This window comes from Alexandromys fortis, unplaced genomic scaffold (genome assembly GCF_014885135.2).
Source record: "Alexandromys fortis isolate MF-2015 unplaced genomic scaffold, M_Fortis_MF-2015_v1.1 scaffold_54, whole genome shotgun sequence".
NCBI classification, from domain to species: Eukaryota; Metazoa; Chordata; class Mammalia; order Rodentia; family Cricetidae; genus Alexandromys; species Alexandromys fortis.
In genome coordinates, this window is record NW_026067958.1 from 8,224,165 (window position 1) to 8,243,714 (window position 19,550).

General features: G+C 44.6%; 1 protein-coding gene across 10 annotated transcripts in view; it reads left to right on the forward strand.

The window, feature by feature from the left end:
• Svil (supervillin) overlaps positions 1-19,550 on the forward strand; it is a 194,451-nt gene that overhangs the window by 34,236 nt on the left and 140,665 nt on the right. For all 10 annotated transcript variants that reach the window (XM_050152512.1, XM_050152510.1, XM_050152517.1 and 7 more), the window contains exon 2: positions 18,900-18,988. The gene's annotated coding sequence lies outside the window, so the exon portion shown is untranslated. The remainder of the gene's footprint in view (positions 1-18,899; positions 18,989-19,550) is intronic.

Consider the following 19,550-nt stretch of genomic DNA (forward strand, 5'->3'; position numbering starts at 1 on the left):
ACATTGCAGGTCTTCTTCCTACCACATCTGAGAATTTTTTTTGAGGTTGACTAATTATTTATTTTTATGTACTCAATGAAGCAGTTTTCATCAGACTTTCTCCCAGCGGAAAAAAGCATGAAAAGCAGCGTCCACCTGCTCTGCTCAGGGCCTGGGTTCCCTGTGGTGAGGCGGAGGGGTGTATTTCCCCTCTTTAACTAGCTTATCCCTCTGTCATTTGATTTCACCCAGGCGCTTCATCGTTTTATACCGAAGATAACATTCCTTGAAATCTTCAAATTCTACCTTCACTCTTTTTTAGCCCGGGTAGCACCGATGCCATGTGCACACTCTATCTGATGGAGGAAGGTCATTGGTTAATTAAATAAAGAAACTGCTTGCCCTGATAGGTTAGAACATAGGTGGGTGGAGTAAACAGAACAGAATGCTGGGAGGAAGAGGAAGTGAGCTCAGAGATGCCTTGCTCCCCTCTCCCGGGCAGATGTGATAGCTCTGCTGTCTGAGGCAGACGCATGAAGCTCAGACCCAGGATGTACGTAGGCTAGAATCTTCCCGGTAAGACTGATGCTACACAGTTTATTAGAGATGGGTTGATCGGGATATGAGAATTAGCCTGTAAGGGCTAGAGTTAATGGCCCAAGCAGTGCTTAAAAGAATACAGTTTGTGTGTTGTTATTTCTGGTGTAAAGCTAGCCATGCAGGAGCCGGGTGGGACGAAAAGCAGACCCGCAGCTCCTACAACATCTATCCACTCTTTTTCAAAAGCATGACATCGGGAGGGAATCTTGAAGGGCTGCTCAACACTTTGGAATACGAAGTGGCGATCGAGGCTAATGCCCAGCTTTTTCTGCACATCGAAGAAAGGCATAGCACACCACAGAAGTACCCTTGTAGGCTCCCTGGGCGCAGATCACGACAGCCGATTTCGGGGAGACACATCTGCCTGCTGTCACATCTGAGAATTTTTGAGGTCACTGGAATGTCTTATTCCTCCACTGCAAACATATAACCATACTCTCAGGTGTTTAAAATTTTATATTTGAACTCCATTAGAAAGCCAGTGTCAGAAGATGGTCAGGCGTGCAGCCCAGATCATCCTACAGCGTGTGAGGGAGACTTCCAGGAGAGCCTAGGTCTCTGGCATGCCCTGACCTCTGCTGTGGTCCAAAATAGTGTCTCCTGAATACTCGGGACTCATTTCTGACTGCGAGGACCTGAACTCCTCAGGATGATGGTCTGTGGACTGCCTGTAGAGCCACTCTTCACAAACAGGATTCTAGTGAGATTCTCTAGAACAGGTAGGCCTCCATTGCTGTGAAAATCACCATGACCAAAGTTGTGGAGGAAAGGGTTTATTTGACTTACACTTCCCCATCTTAGTCTATCAGTGAAGGAAGTCAGAACAGGAACTCTAACAGGGCTCCTGTCTCCAGGAGCTGATACAGAGACCACGGAGGGGTGCTGCTTACTGACTTGCTCCTCCTGGCTTGCTCAGCTTACTTCCTCATAGGACCCAGGACCACCAGCCGAGGGATGGCACCACCCACAGTGAACTGTGCCCTCCCACATCAATCACTAAAAAAATGCCCTACAGTTGGATCTTATGGAGGCATTTTTCTCAGTTGAAGTTTCCTCTTTTCAGTTGACTCCAGTCATAAAACTGGCCAGGACAGTGTCAATTTTAAGAAGGTAAATGACCCATGATACCCAGTATCTTTCCTCTAGATGAGGGCACCTGGGCATCAGGGCCTGCAGGGAGTCTTCTTGCTTGAACATGAGTACTTGGGCTCACTGAGCTAAAGGTAGAACTTCAAGCTATGGTGAGACAGTATCAAGCATGACGAGACAGTATCAAGCATGATGCCTTCTGCGACTTGCCTGATAGGGCAACCAACAGTATTCCAGGGAAAGGTCCCTGTGGGACCAAGAGGCTGAGGGAACAGCTGACCGTGGTCCTGGCAAACACTGAGGGCTTGGCCAAGCCTGATCCTCCTGATAACACTTTTCTTTGGCTTGGGGATCTTCCCAAAGCCCAACTAGATGAATGAGCAGGAGGAGTGGAAAGCTTCCCAAGTGCTTGCCTGAAGGCATTACTTGGGGAGAAAAGCAAATGACTCATCTTTGTGACCTTTGAGTGCCCAAGTACAGGGTGGAGCAAGGCTGGGGACCCATCTACAGGAGAATGTCCAGCAAAGGCATCAGGCATCTGGACACTGAGATGAGGACAGGGCTGGAGGGTTCTCTTTCCTTAGGTTACACCTTTCCAGTTCTAACTTTTAATATGATCACAGCTCTCTCTCTCTCTCTCTCTCTCTCTCTCTCTCTCTCTCTCTCTCTCTCTCTCTGTGTGTGTGTGTGTGTGAGAGAGAGGATATGTATGTGTGTGTGTACACATGAATTTGCACACGTGTGATATATGTGCATGTGAGTGTGTGGGTGGCCGCATCTGTGCAAGCCCGTGTTGAGGTTTGCACAGAGGGGAACATCAGTTCTCCTACTCTATCTCTCTTCACAGGGTTTCTCTCCTACTGAACCTGAGCTAGGCTGACAGCCAGCCAGTCCCAGCAAGCCTCTTGTCTCTACCACTCATGGCACTACAGTACTGGAATTATATGTGTGTGCATGCAACCACACCCAACTGTATCTATGGGTGCTGGGATCCAAACTTAGGTCCTCATGCTTGCTCAGCAGGTGCTCTTACTCACTAAGACACCTCTTCAATTAGTAAATGGTTGACCACAGGGCTTCGTTCACCTTAATTTTGAGATGTCTCTAAGGTCAGTGGCTCCTGGCCTGGATGCGTTCTGGTGACCTGAGAGGAACTCTTGTTACTAAGGGCTAGTTGTCAATAGATGCTTCCAAGCCTGAGGATCATGAAAACACTCCAGCAGGAGCAGAGAGCTGGAAAAATCCTTTCCATATGGCCAAACGGGAGGGAGTTGCATCCCAGGCCAGTGCCAGCTGAAATGCTGCCCTAGTGTGGCCACAGGCTGTTGTCAAAAACAGAAGACACGGCTCCAATGTCCCCAAACCAAAATCCAGCTCAGTGCTCAGTGCAGGAGCCAGTTGTTTGGGGCCCCTCAGGTCCAGAGTGACCTCTGCTGCCCTGCCTGCTGGGCCAGCCAGAGCCTTGCAGATCTCTCTGCTTACCTTGCACGTTCTCAAAATGTGCCTCGGTTTGTCTTCGAACCCCCTTGCATGTTCTCAGAATGTGCCTCGATTTGTTTTCATGGCCAAAGACACTGAGTGTGCTCACTGCATTGCAGTTACCAAGGATCTGTTGGAGCAAGTTAAACAGACTTTGCTTTTGGTGCTGCTGGTGTCACCCAGGGGAACAGCACATACTTAGCATGTGTGAATCCCTGTGCTGACTCTTCAACACTAGAAAACAAAACCACACACACACACACACGCACACACACAATGTTTATTCTCAAGGGATTTATATCATGTGCACACAGACCCCTATCCCTTGAACTTAAGGAGATGGGATTGAATGATCTCATGGATGCTTCAGTAACACAGACATAGAAATGGCCACTAAACCTTTTGTATAATCCTTGAGTAAGAGATCCCTCAGAACAGAATGGAGGAAAGGGACTGGGTTTTCCATATGAAGGGTAGAGATCTAGGAGAAATAGTCTTTCAACTTAAAACAGTTTGAAGATGAGGAGATAGCAAGGAATAGCACTTGCTCGTGAGGGCAGAGCGAGCAGAGACATGAACCCTGCGGGGCAGTACGAACTGCTGTGGGCAGAGACATGAAACTTGTGGGGCAGTACCGCTGTGGGCAGAGACATGAACCCTGCGGGGCAGTACAGACTGCTGTGGGCAGAGACATGAACCCTGTGGGGCAGTATGGACTGCTGTGCGCAGAGACATGAACCCTGCGGGGCAGTACCTCTGTGGGCAGAGAAAGCTGCCAGCAGGTAGGAGCAGTGGTTCCAAGTTTCCCTCTGGGGTTCATGCATATCTTTTGGGCTGCCTGACCTGATATCTACAAATATAAGACACCTCACCCCAAACATTCCCCATATCCTCCTAATCCACAATGTGCTATTATGGAAACTGAAATTAAGGCTGCCTGTCAGCTGTCTTTGAGTGACCCTTCAGGTGGAGCCAAGACTCCTAAAGTGAAGAAAGGAATCAAGGAGGTCCCTGCTGCCTGGGTCAGGAAGGTGCAAGAAGGGCTGTAGGCCAGGGAATGCAGAGGCCCCCAGAGTTTGCAAAGCAGGGAATTGGATTCTCTTCTGTGTGTCTCAGACAATGGTCTTGCCGACCCCTTCCCTCATAGCTCAGAGAAACCTATTTCAGACCCACCTTCTAGAAGTCTGACATCATAAGTGTGTGTTGTTTTAAACTGAGGATGGTGTAGTAATTTATTACAGAGTAGCAGATGTGATATGGCAACCCGTTTTTATTTTGAAAACATAAAACTCTTATAAGTATATATGTATATATATGGAAAATTAACGGAATACAAATAACTTGAAAAATCTTGTTGAAATTAATTCGGGGATTTGTCTAAACCAGTTTTGCTGGAAGAAGGGCAGGGGTGCGTCTCGCCTTGTTTCCCGCTCTCTTCCTGTTTCACCAGGGAAGTGGCCTCCTTTCTCTTCTGTTCTTTCCCTCCCCTTCCCATCCCCCCTCTCCCTTTCTTTCTCCCTTCCTCTTTGTCCCACTTCTTTCCTTCCTCCCAGCACCCTGGATTGGCCTGAGTGCTGGGCTTACAGTGTGAGTGACCTCAGCTCTGTGGATAGCCTTCCTATACCACCATGTGCTCACTGTCTAGATCAATACCTAGCACTCTAACAAAATAAGAAAAAAGTGGCTGCTTTCCCAGGAAGCACATCTCCACTACTGGATGGCATGGAATACCAATGCCTTGCATTTTCATTTGGAAATGAGAGTCTTGGCTAGAATTTAGGTTGAGATGAAACAAAAACCACAATTTAAACCCTAGTTTGAAAACTTAAGATCGCAGCTTCTCCATAATCTGACGCTTTTGAATTGCTCCCCGCCGGTGCCACAGGTGGGAAAGTGCCCGTCTGCCATCGTGTGATGGTGTAGCAGCACGGAAAATGATGACGTTCCCTTCAGACCTGGGGTGGCATGGGAAGGGGTTTAACTCTGGGTCCCAGCCCCAAGGCTCTGGAACGGATCTGACATGTGGGATCGTCCCCAGGGTTTCTGGTAAGGCATCGTCCATTCCTGTACTTCATGCCACTGGAACAAATCAATAGCTCCTGCAGTTGGCACGTTAGCCTGTCCTTTCCCTACCTGCTTCAGCTCATTCTTAAGCTAGTCTACCTAACTTTGCTGTGCTTTTTCTTTTCCTTCTTCCTCTTATCTTCCTCCTCTACTTCTTGAGACAGAGTTTCACTGTATAGCCCTTACTGACCTGAAATTCCTTGTGTAGACCAGGAACTCATGGAGTTCTAAGCCTGTCTCTATCTTCCATACAAGTGTCAACAGTGTGATCCACTATGCTTGCCTCATTAAAACTTCTTAATATCCAAGACAAACAAAACAAAAATAGTCCTTTTTTGTGAAACTTGGTTTGGGACATTCTGGTGTGATGTACTAATAACTTCTTAAAGTGATTGGCATAGCGTCTTCTGGAAGCAAGGCCGTTTCTAGTGCTGATCTATTGTCCACTCTTCCTCTGGCCCCATCTTTGTTGAAATGGCTGTATGCACCTGGTCCTTGGAGAGCTGACCTTCCCCAGAGGATCCCACATCCTAGCTGGGAAGAAAGCAGGCAAGGTGAGCACGAGGCAGCTGGTGCTAGGATGATGAGAGGGAGGCTCCTGTCAGCTTCCCAGGGACATGCTGCCCAGTAAAGGGGCCCCTGAGACCAAGTGCTCAGACACCAAGGCATGCTGGCAAACAGACCAAGAACTGGGCTTGGGGACCTGTTTTTGTGGGTCACTTCTTGGTCATTTTTTCCCACTAATTTTCCTAGTTTATGAACTTGTGCATGCAATGACTTAGACATCACTGGCTTCAAAACTCCAGAGCATACTTTCTCATGAATGATCAGAGAGTGAATGTTTCTGTCATCTGATCCAGCTCTGCCATTGTAACATGGGGTGTGTGTGTGTGGGGGGGACAAAGCATAGGTAATATGGAAAATAAAAATCATAGTTGTGTTTCAATAAAACTTTATTGACAAAAGAGTGCAGCCAGGTGGATTTAGCTTGCTGAACCCTGTTCTAGAACAACAGGTGTAAATATCAGTGTATGGAGTTTTCCCCAAAGTGAGCCTGGAGGTTTTAGTAACTTCTCGGATGAGCCAAAAATATCTGGGAGTTGTATGAATTTCTGAGAGTCTTCTAGAACCCAACAAAGAAATGATAGCAGTCTGGATTCATAATGGAGACTCAGATTGACTCAATTTTCCAGTATTTTACGTCTTGGCTAATATTTAACAGACCTCTGAGATTCCAGATCTAATCCATCTTTAGGTCATTATAGCTCAGGAATCCAACAAGAAAACCACACTAATCCAGTCTCGGCAGAGGGCTTGACACCGAGTGAGTACATGTGTTTTAACTCCAGGGTTTTTGAAAACCAAGAGTGGGGCTGACTATTTGGAGCTCTTGGGAAGAAGTGTGGTGACTATCTGAACAGATGACCTGTGGGAAACCTAGAACACGAAGAAGCCAGGAACGGCTGCTTAGTGTAAGGTGAAGGCTGTGAAAGGAGCCCAAGTGCAGACGGAGGGGAAGAATGTGTCTTGACCTCTTAAAGCAGAAAGCCAGAAAGTCTGTCTTTAATAGCAGATTCTGTGGGAAAAGTCACTACATTCAAAGGTCTGAGTAATCATTCAGAACAAAACAGTACAGTTTTTAAAGGATGGTTCTTTTTAAGAGTGCATTCTACAATCCATGGTGTGGTAGGGCATTAAAGGACTTCAAAATCATCACCTGGGAAAGCCATCTGAGTCACCTCTGCCGGCCTCATGTGACCACAAGGTGTCTGTTTCTTGGCTGATAATGGAGAAGTGAATGGCTCCAGAAAACTTTTTTTTTTTTGAGTAAAACTTTAAAAATGAGAAGCAGCTGAACTGTCAGACGGCTCTGAGTGCTCGAACCATTTCTCTAGGAACAGATGAAGAGAGAAGCCTGTGGTCTCCGGAGACACTGGCCTGGCACTGTGTGGTCTATTTGATCTAGTTTCCCAGCAGGCTCTGGGCTGTTGTTTTTAGGGAGGGATGGAGGAAAAGATGGAAGTGTGAGTTGATAGCTTCCTGGAAGAAGCCATAGTAAGAGGCTGCAGTTATTCTAAGAAAAAATTACTTAAACCTTGTCTGGGTTTCGAATTCTGGATAAAGAACTCGTCTACAACATAACATGTGGTTTGGGGGCATGTGCCACTGCCTGCGATGTGCAGCCTGTGCCTTGCTGTCCCAACTGTCAGGGACGCGCACTCTCGAAGGGTCAAACTGATCTGCTCCACACTGTGGGTTGTTTCTTACCTGCTTAGGGCTAGCTTCAGCCTCACAAAACTCAAAGATTTTCCTTTTAAAAATGCCAAGCTGCTGAAGGAATAATCCTTAGTGTGGGTGTTTAACCAAAAGACTTTTAAACCAAGTGAACGTGGCTGTAGGTTGAGTTCTCTTTAGCTGGACAAAGCTGTTTAACAAAAAGACTATGGTAAGGGGACAGCCATCTTCTGACATCTTTTTAATGCTCTTCTGCTCCCTTGAGAATTAAATAAGAGATCTTCAAAAACAGCATGGCTGTGTTTCATTAAGCTTTGAAGCTTTTCCTAGCTTTGCAAGAAATCTTTGTTTTCTGGAAAGTTCTCTAATGGGGTGCTACTTTCCATCACTATGACACATACCCAAGATAACTTCTCAAGAAATGTTTAAAATTTTGGCTCATAGTTTGAGGAGACTCAGCGGCCTTATTCTTTTGGGTCTGTGGAGTGGTGGTCCTGGAACATGCTGTGGGACACGACCACGTCAAGACAGAAGCAAAAGAAGAAGATAGTGGCATTCCCAAACTCCTTTGAGGGTACCCCGCCAGTGACCTGAACAGCACCCACAGCCCTGTCTCTTAATAGGGCTTCTAGTATCACCACTGGCAGGCTGGAAAGAAGTCTTTAATGTGTGGGCCTTTAGAATACCTTTAGGATTCATGGCAAGAAGAGCATGGTTTCTTATAGAACTCTCTCTCTCTCTCTCTCTCTCTCTCTCTCTCTCTCTCTCTCTCTCTCTCTCTCTCTCTCTCTCTCTCTCCATGATGCATGTGTGTGTACATGTATATGTGTGGGCATACATAGGCCAAAAGGTCAATGTCAATGTCAGGTGTCTTCTTCAGTCTCAATTTTGAGATGGGTCTCTCCCTGAGCTTAGAGCTAACCGATTCATTGATTCAGCTAACCTGCTGGCTGTCAAGTCCAGGAATCCTCTTGTCTCTGCCTCCCCAGGGCTGGGGTTTGCAGGTGCATACTGATATGCTCAGTTCTTTTCTGGGGTTGCTTGGGATCTGAACTCAGGTCCTCAAGCTTGTGAGGCAAGCACTTTACCCACTGAGCCATCTCTGCAGGACCCAAAGTCTCCTTCTTAGGTTGGATAGTCAAGAGCCTAGTTAGTGGAGATAGTGTATCAAGAGCAAATGAATATCTAAACTGGTCCTAAGTAATCTATTTCCATTGTAAAACTCTTTAACACTATTTGAGTAAAAATAGCCAGTTCTTTATCTTAAATCTGATCATGAGCTCTTGATACCAGTATGCTCAGACAATTACTGCTGACTATGTAACAAGCCCGTCCCGTTCAGGATCTTTCATTCACCAAGCTCCTAGTCTGCTTTGCCACCGTCATCACATCCAGCCAAAGGACCACCTGTAGGACCCCGTCTTGACTTTCGGTCCTACTGCCAAACTCCTGCTTCCTCTTGCTCACCCCTCTGCCTATTCTCCAAAGTCTATTTTCTTTGGAGTAACTAGATTGAGTTTTTAAAACTAATAAACTTCTATTCTTACTATTACAAATTCATGAGGGGTATCTGTATTCTGCTGTTTCCAGCCACCCCATCTTCATGGCTCCCTGAGTTTTCTTCCTTTCCTACCCGCTATTACAGCAGGACTGGCCATACTGCTTGTCTCTTTAACATCTGTCTCCCACTCCCTTCTCGAGAACTGGGAATCAGGCTTTCTTCCTCCCTTACCTATTGCGTCATTATTGATATGGACTGTTCTTTCTCACAACTCCCGCAAGCCACCATTGCCATGTTAGCTCCTCAGAGACACCTGAGCATGGCGTAGTCTAAAATAGAAGCCCTCACACCTACTGTGATCCTCCATTGTGCTTTCTTACACACTTGGTGTGTATGGATCTATCAGTTCATTTGTCCATTCATAGATTTCATTTGTCCATATGTTTCCTACTTAGTTCAGAATATGTTTCCTTGGTGACAACGGCTTTGGTGGATCATTTGATCTGTGTTCCTGGGTACGCATGGGCCACCAGGACTGCTGAGGTTTGAATCAAGGAAAGAGCCAGATTTCTGACATTGTGTTGAGCTTGAGCCTCCAAACCAAATCATACTGCAGTTAAGTTTTTCAACAGCACTGTGAGTTTTCTTTAAAAACCTATTTTCTGCATCACCCAAGCCTTGCCACCTAGAGTTATCTTGTTTTATGCCCAGCGGAAAGACTTCCGCGGTAACTTTTTATTGATTTGCAGGGCAGCTTAACATTTAGACGACAGCGCTGGAAGGTCCGTAGTGATGGCCTGTGCTGACAGACAGTCCTATTGCACACTTGCTTCCCTTCCTTCCTCCATGGTTACCAGGCACATATTTAGCATAGGCGAAAGACACTCTCATCCATTTGTAATACAGAGGTTCCCACTTAGGTGTGGATATAGTTCCCAAGATGTCTTGAGGGAGTCTGAAACCATGACTCTTATCAAACCATGGCTGTTAGCAAACCCTATACAAACCATAGTTTTTTTTTCCTTATGCACTCCTGGCTATGGTAAATTTAACTTATAAACCTGCACAATAAGTAACCTAATAAAACAGACAAGTTATGACAAACTTCTGACTTGCTTGGATTGATTCCCTCTCACGGTATCTGATTGTCCTTTTGAGCGCTCATGCCCCTTATTTCCCTTCCTACCATGTCACCAGCATCAGTACTGTGGTCGGGGCCACGATGCAGTAAAATAAGGTTGCTTGAACACAAGCCCTGGGGATACCTTGACGATTTATCTGCTGACGTAGCTACAAGTTAGCCCACAGGTTGTACTATACAGAAGTGATAACTCTGAATGAGGGAGTGCGCTGGATTGGGTGAAATATCCTCATGCTGCTCATTCTGTATAACCCAAGACTATATAACAGATATACACCATTCTGTATAACATAAGAATATATAACATATATACACCATTCTGTATAACCCAAGACTATATAACAGATGTACACCATTCTGTATAACATAAGAATATATAACAGATGTACACCATTCTGTATAACATAAGACTATATAACAGATATACACCATTCTGTATAACATAAGAATATATAACAGATATACACCATTCTGTATAACATAAGAATATATAACAGATATACACCATTCTGTATAACATAAGAATATATAACAGATATACACCATTCTGTATAACATAAGAATATATAACAGATATACACCATTCTGTATAACATAAGAATATATAACAGATATACACCATTCTGTATAACATAAGAATATATAACAGATATACACCATTCTGTATAACATAAGAATATATAACAGATATACACCATTCTGTATAACATAAGAATATATAACAGATATACACCATTCTGTATAACATAAGAATATATAACAGATATACACCATTCTGTATAACATAAGAATATATAACAGATATACACCATTCTGTATAACATAAGAATATATAACAGATATACACCATTCTGTATAACATAAGAATATATAACATATATATACCATTCTGTATAACATAAGACTATATAACCTATATACACCATTCTGTATAACATAAGAATATATAACATATATATACCATTCTGTATAACGTAAGAATATATAATCTATATACACCATTCTGTATAACGTAAGAATATATAACCTATACACACCATTCTGTATAACATAAGAATATATAACATATATACCATTCTGTATAACGTAAGAATATATAATCTATATACACCATTCTGTATAACGTAAGAATATATAACCTATACACACCATTCTGTATAACATAAGAATATATAACATATATACCATTCTGTATAACGTAAGAATATATAATCTATATACACCATTCTGTATAACGTAAGAATATATAACCTATACACACCATTCTGTATAACATAAGAATATATAACATATATACCATTCTGTATAACGTAAGAATATATAATCTATATACACCATTCTGTATAACGTAAGAATATATAACCTATACACACCATTCTGTATAACATAAGAATATATAACATATATACCATTCTGTATAACGTAAGAATATATAATCTATATACACCATTCTGTATAACGTAAGAATATATAACCTATACACACCATTCTGTATAATGTAAGAATATATAACCTATATACACCATTCTGTATAACATAAGAATATATAACCTATATACACCATTCTGTATAACCTAAGAATATATAACCTATATACACCATTCTGTATAACTTAAGGCTTTACAACCTAAGAAATTGGTTCTGGAATTATCCAATTAGTCTTTGTAGAAGGTGGAACTGCGATTAGGAGGGGACCCATATACAGAACCGTCTGAACACTCCAGGGGTCCTTTAGGAAATGTCGGATGATGAAAGGAGTTACCACTCCCTACAGATGTAGTCATCCCCACCAGTAATCTTCCTGTACGCACAGCGTGAAAAAATGGGAGCTTGAGTCTGCAGAACAAATGAGCCTCCTGTGTGTAGGGTCCTGGAGATGACAGCTTTGCTGGTGTGGTTGCTGAGTTGCTTTTAAATGTCAGAGTCATTGCTGTGTAATTTAGATGTAGAAAATCTCTCCCTTTTTTAGTGTGCCGCTGAGTTGTAAGTGTACAGAGTTGTGTGACTACCACATAAGCTACACACAAGCATCTGTCTGCCTCTGTTTCCTCATCTGTAGAGAGGGGGTTGATAATTGGAGCTAGAGATGACTAGCTGTTATTGCGTATATAGTGTTGCGGGCAGTTGCTGTGGTCATTGTTAACAGTGCACCTAAAAACCCCTTTCTCGTGTTTGTCACACTCCGGTGTGGGAGCTGGACACCTGTTTGCTTCCTTCTCTGCCCTTTAAGATCAAGGGCAGAGACCTGTTCAAAACAGGAATGATTCATGCTCATTTGACAGGAAGCAGGTATCTTCTAACTCCTGGGCTAACCTCGAGGGGCTAGCACCCGCAGAGAGCGCGTTTACATTTCCATCCATTGACTCAGGTCCCATGTTCTTAAAGCCATCATGTCTCTAGTGAAGCACACTTGTTTCTTAGACTCATGGAGGTGCAGGAGGAAGCTGTGGTTTCTGAGGTGCCCTGGCTTCTCTCAGCTGGGCTTCTTCCATTAGAAAGGTTGAGTTACAAGTTTGACTAGTATGGTAGGGCTAGAATCTTGGGGAGTTTTTTTCCTTTGTGTGTGTGTGTTGCTTTTTGACCAGCTCTCACATTGACTAGCTTAGGCTGGCTTTGAACTCAAGACCTTCTTGCTCTTGCCACTGAAACTGCCCCTAGTACTCTCTGTGCTTGGAAGTTTTGACAAAAATATTTTTTAATATTTTTCTTTTTTATTGCTATTTCCATCCCAAAATTGCTTCTTTTAGTACTCCTTCACCACTCTTTGTTTGACATTTACTCATAAAGCAGTACAGTCTCACCCGCAGTTTCACTTCATGGTTAAAGGAACCTGTGGCCAATGCGATCCAGAAATAGGAATTTCCAGAAGTAAGTGATATTTTAATTGCATGCCATATTATGAGTCATCCCTTTGCCCAGCATATCCAGGCTATATAGGTTATCTTCTGTTTGTTACTTAGTAGTTGTCTGGGTTGTCAGAATTTGACATTATCTGTATTTGGACACCCACTGCTCTTGGTCAAGAGGAACTAGTGTAAGTGACCATTTGTAAACAGACTTGGCCTTGTTTGCCTTTGAGATTCCTTGTTATGGGATTTGAGCTTAAGTTTGATTTTAGGAAACAGTGAGCACATACACAAACAACAGGCAGGATCCATCCGTGCCCACCCACCTACTAAGAACTGGGCTGTACCTGTTCTAACCATGTGTCTACATGATCACTGATAGTCTGGTTTCACTCGATTTCAGAGTTACCTCAAGGGGAACAAGGAATTTTTGTCGTACTAAGCATTGTTCATGGGTTGTATATGATGTCCACAAATGCACATTCACTTCAGAGAATTAGAGAATTCATTGTGCGCGCTTGGAATCTTACATAAATGAAGGAAGGAAAAGGTGGAGTTTATCTAAATTCAGTCTGCACCCTTCCCTCCCCAGCAGACTCTCTGAATGCACACATAGGGAACCCAAGCCCTGTAGGAATTTGCCTTTCTGCTGCTGTTTTGAAGCCTGAACCAAAAACAACTTGGAAAGGAAAGTGTTTATTTCACCTCGCAAGTCACCATCCGCCAGGAAGGGAAGTCAGGCAGGAACCGGGCAGGAACTGAAGCAGAGTCCATGGAGGAGAGCTGCTTACTGCCTTGCTCCTCACGGCTTGCTCAGCTTTTTTCTTATACACCTAAGACCACATGCCCGGGGTAGCGCCAGTCACATCAGTCAGTAATGAAGAATGCCTTCACAGATCAGTCTACAGGCCATCTGATGGAGACAATCCTCTGTGAAGGTTCCTTCTTCATAGATGGCTCTAGCTTGTCTAGTTAATCATCACAAGCCCTTCACACACACACACACACACACACACACACACACACTCACACACACTCACACACAGAGAGAGAGAGAGAGAGAGAGAGAGAGAGAGAGAGAGAGAGAGGTCATTGGAGTGAGTTGTGCTGTTCTTTGAGACATCCAATGAGAGGTTAAAGTGTTGTGTTCTATTTGTTCACCATCAGTCATTAAAGAAACAGTATGTGCTGTTAATTATAATTATAATCATTGTCATCATTAGTGTGATACTAATTGTTAAATTATAAGGTTGGATCATAATCAGATGTTATAGATAATATAAGATCATTTTCACAAGTTTGTGCCTGTCATATAGCAAGAAGGGATTTCCTTCAATGTTTGCTACTTACCCATTTTAAAGTAAGGAGTAGAAGTCATCAGATTTTTTGTTTATTTGCGGTGCTGAGGATTGAACACAGGACTTTGTATGTGCTAAGAACAGTTGATTACTGAGTTACCCCTTTAGTCTCCAACAAAGGCTTTAGAAAAAAATGTGTGTCTATATGTGTTTGTGTTCCTATATATGCAAGTATGAATATATCTATATGTGTGTTTGTGTGTGTGTGTGTATATAGTAATAATTAAAAGCCCACAAAATGGGGAGCTTGTCCTGCAGGAAGCTGTCTCCAAGGACAGAGGAGTGCTAGACATCTGGACCTAAGGAGAGGTCTGTGGTACTTCTTTTAGCTCCCTCTGCTCCATGTGTCCTCTGTGTCAGTTGTTATTTTGCCTGTGAGCACCTTGTGACCAGTGGCTGCCCCTCTTTCCCTGTCAGTGTCTGTTGAACACTGGGCTCACACCTATAAAGAGACATGATATCAGAAAAGAACATGGTTTATTAAACCTGCAGGCTGGCATAGCTGGAGGCTTTTCTGCATCCTACCTGGTATAGTTGCCACTTATAAAATCATCACTAAGAGACTTAATATTAACTATAATTATTTGGCCAATGGCTCAGGCTTATTACTAGCTATCATTACATATAAATTAACCCATTTCTATTAATATGTGTATTACCATGTAGACTGTGGCTTACAGGCAATGCTCTGGTATCTTACTCCTCCTGTAGCTGTTGGCATCTCATCAGCCCTACCTTCTTTCTCCCTATATGTAGCTTGGTTTTTCCACCTAGTTATATTCTGCCCTGCCATAGGCCAAAGCAACTTTATTCATCAACTAATAAAAGCAACACATATTTTCAGCATACAGAAGGACATCCCACACCAGACTGGTTTTAGGGGAAAGATATGTGTGAAGACAGGCAGTGTTGATGAATAGTCAACTTTAATACGTACCTAATGAAAACCACCAGCATTTACTTAACTAGTCATCCAGTATTCAGGAAAACATCCATTGTGCTATAGATGTTGTTCTAGTGTGTAGTATTGTAAGTCTAGGATCACAAAATAACACAATCTGCCTGACAGACAACATGGGCAAATGCTTGAGGCTGTCAAGGTAGCCTATGATTTATTCTTTGTCTCAGAGCTGTATGCAAACCAACACACACATGCACACGCATTTGTACACACACACATGCACACACCAGGATGGAGCCCAGAAACCTCAGTGTGCCATGAGAACTGACTTTTGCGCTTTCTGGAGGCATTGCATTGGGTCTGGAGAGTTTTGGGGAGTTCCCTACCCACATCTTGTCATTGTCCTTTGCTTCTAAACTTGTCTCTTTCTTTCTATTTTCCCCCCTCAAGACAGGGTTTCTCTGTAGCTTTGGCTGTCCTGGAACTATCTCTATAGACCAGGCTGGCTTCGAACTCAAAGAGATCTGCCTGCCTCTGCCTCCCTAGTGCTGGGATTAAAGGCATGCACCACCACCGCCTGACTCCTAAACTTTTTCGCTGACAACCTGGTTTCCTTCTAATGGTTTTCTTTCAACTGATTCAGGCCTAGATTTAACACTAACAGAATGAGAAGCTGAAAGGACCAGTCAGTTGTGTGTACATGGAGCTGTGCTGGTCCCATTCAGGCACTCGGTGGTGTCTATAGATCATGATGTAGTTCTGCTGATGGAGGCACTTTAGTAGTAAGGTATTTTTTATTTTTCCCAATTTGGAGTTCTTTATTATTTAAATTGTTTTAGCAGTTTCATAGAGGAGGCATTTATAAGAAATCAAGTAATGATTAGTCTATAGTTCTGATCATGGAGATGCTGCTGTAGCTAAGGCAACCCTAAAGGTTAAGATTAAAGGCCAACCTCCTGAGGATTCCTCCACCTCTGCAGTCCAGGCATGGCCAGAGCAATCAAACCCCTGAACAAACAGAGCCTGTCTTCTGTGTTATTCTGTAAGCTGTGCAGTATCACAGTAATTTTCAGGGGACTTGCTTGTTAGGAATCACAGGTCATCAGGAGATGGCGGACATGGGGGGCTGTGGCTAGGTTATTCAAATACTCTATTGTACTGCTGAAAGAACTTGGGCAGCTGTGCTTTTGGGTATCCACGGGGAACCTGGAACCAATGTCCTAAGGATGACCCCACTGCCACTCACTGTCCTGTTCATTGACAGTTCAAAGTGTGAGCAGGAAGCAAGGCAGTCTTGGAAAGTCTCCCTGGGGAAGAAACCTGAAAGGTGTCTTGAGAATTGTCTGAGAGTCTGGAGGAAGTGCCCTAGGCTCTGTGAAACTAAGAACCTGCTTTCTTTGCTTCTGGGCATCCTGGGAGGAGATTGAGAAACACCCAGAGTTTAGAAGCCAGATCCCACAACAGGACATTCCTCACCCTATAACAGGGACTATTAGATGCCTCACTAAAGTGGCCGAGACTCAGCTTAGGAGAGATAGCTGCCACTGCGGTAACTCAGTAGTAAGCAAATAGACACTGGGAGCATCCGTGAGCTATGAGCAATGGCCTCTGTCAGCTAACAAGCCTTTAGAAGCCCTGCCCTAAAGCTAGGCCTCCCATCCCTTCCCCATAGCTGAGCTTAGTGTTTGTGATATAGGCCTCCAAGTCAGGTCAGGGACTTAGCACAGATAAGGGACCAAGAGAAAGTGGGAAGTGTCCTGGAGGCAGACAAGAGCTTCCACCTGTCCCTGACTTTCAGTTGTGTCTCTTCTCATGTTTATTACCTGGATGCATATGCACCTCACTGTGTGGGTGGTACCCCCAGAGCCCAGGGCGTGGGGTCCCCTGGAACTGGAGTTACAGGCGCTTGTGAGCCCCCTGATGAGGTCCCGGGAAAGGAACTGAGTGCCCTGAGCCAGCTCCCCAGCCCTCCCTGCCTTTTTGTATTAACTCCTCCGGGCATTCACTCTTCAGTGCTCAATTTTTGTTTTGTTTCCTTTTTCTAGATCTCCTCCCCCCTACACACACACACACACACACACACACACACACACACACACACACACGTACCTGTTTGTGTAGAGTTCTCAGTCTCAGCCTGTCACTAAACTGAAATTTGCTCTTTTCTTTCTCTCACAATATCCTGACTGCACTGAGCTGACTTCCCCCACTGCCACGCCCCATGAAGGCACTGTAGGGGCTGAGGAAGTTTCTTTGTCCTGAGAAGTTTTTTTGTCTTTGAGCAAACTGCATTCCTTCAACAATGTAGTGGCTCCTTAGCTTTCAGAGTCCTTCCTGGTCCTGGGGCTCCACCGAAGAACTCCTACCCGGTCTGCACTTAACACAGCCCAGGGTGACTCGTGCACACCAAGTTCAGAGGCCTTTGTTCTCAGGGCTCGGATTGCCACCTGGGCAGAGATGACAATCCTGCTCTCTGCCTGTGGCTTCTCCCTCCCTTTCTCTTCATTCTCATGGCTCTCTTAGTCTTTCCCATCTTTGGCACTCCTCCTCTGAAGCAGCCGCATTCCTCCTGGTTTAGGATCCCAGGAAGGAGCCCCAGGGAGAAAGGCAGTCTCTAATTGGTGTAGCCCACTTTATCAGGCCTCCAATGCGGTTTAGTAATAAACAGATTTGTGAGGAAACAGAGAACACATTTAAAAAAATATATATTCATACAAAGAATGGTCTGTTTAGCCCTGGAGTTCATACACACGACAGCCGTCTCGTGAGTTCAGGTAATGAATTAATGACTGTCTGAATTTCACTGTGTGGCAGTGGGAACAGTTTTGCTTTGTGGAAACTTCACATGAACTGGCTAACTACCACCCTGTCACCCAGCGCAGGGTGGCTCCTTCGTAATCTGTGTCTGCCTCGGACTCTGGAAATGAGCCATTTTCTGCACACCAGCCAGAGCGCACTTCTACCATGAGTTGGAACCAGCTCTGGCCTCCACAGTGGTGGGGCATCTCCAGTCTCCTACCACTGCAGGACCCCGGTGTTCAAGTGGACCACTTCCTAACAGTGATGATACAAGGCAGAAGTGATGGAGAGACTTGTCAGGAAACAGATAGAAAGAGCGTGGTAGCCTACAACAAGATTGCCCCCAAACACAAGGGGCCTGAGGCTCTTTGTTCTCCCTTGCGTCTTGGGGTAGCAGCCTTGCTGTGTCTGCTCCTCTCCCAGCTGAGCCATCAGAATGCCACATGGCCACTCTGTTATTCCAGATGTGAGCAATGATTCTCCCAGTCCAGACCCCTCTCATCACACATGCACCTTGCTGCATACGATACAGCCAGGCATATACGTCGACAGTCACTCTTCTCTGGTACATCTAGTGCAGGTGCACTGTCCCCATAGTCTCTAACCTTTGGGGAAAGTACGCGTCCAAGATTGTCCCACCCTGGACTCCATACTCAGAGACAATCACTAATCACCCCAGCAGCTCTCTTTGTCTAAGCAGTCTAGCACTGTCAGTGCCTCTTGGATGTGGCATCTCACTCCCAAGGAGGTACCTGTCCCTAGGAGACAGTCTGTGGGCTGAGGTGGGCTCCTTTCTCTCCGGGGCCTGAGCCTTGTAACTGCAGTCACAGTGGGCGGTGTTTTATATCCTTTGCTGTGGTGTTTCTTAGACCTTGAAGTAAGCGCTTGTTCTCTCTCTCTCTCCCAGGGAGTTCAGGTGGATAACGTGGAAGACCAGAAAGCCGAACAGCCAGTGATGAGGGTATCTTCATCTGGAGCCATGATTTAACTGTTCAGGTGAGTCTTCGGGGAGGGTAGCACAGTCCAGGGCTGGTCTGTTTTCTGAGAACAGGCAAAGGCACACATGAAGGGTAGCCCTAACATCTGGCCAAACAGAGCTCTGAGAAGTGTAAACCACTCCTGGGTGAGCATGTGTTCCCCAACTTACAGGAAATGTGGTTCTTAGTAGTCCTGTATCCTGCTGTTCCAGTAGGGGCTGCCAGGAAAGGGGGGGGGGTTAAAGGTAATAGGAGCATTCTTTCTGAGCTGAGCTGTGGTCCTGAAAGAGCTGTGACTGCTCTAAATTAAACTCTCTGGGATTTAGAGAAACTCTCATATGTGGTTCAGGCTGGTCCCGAACCTCACGCTCCTCCTGTCTGTCTGTCTGTCTGTGTCCGTGTCTGTGTCTGTCTCTGTGTCTGTCTGTGTCCCTGTCTCTCTCTACGTGTGTGTGTGTGTGTGTGTGTGTGTGTGTGTTTGTATGTGTGTTTTCCCATTTATACCCATTTATTCTCAGGGTTTGTTCATGAAAGTGGCCATTTTCTTTGTGCATGAACTAAATTCAAGTGCAAAGATGTGT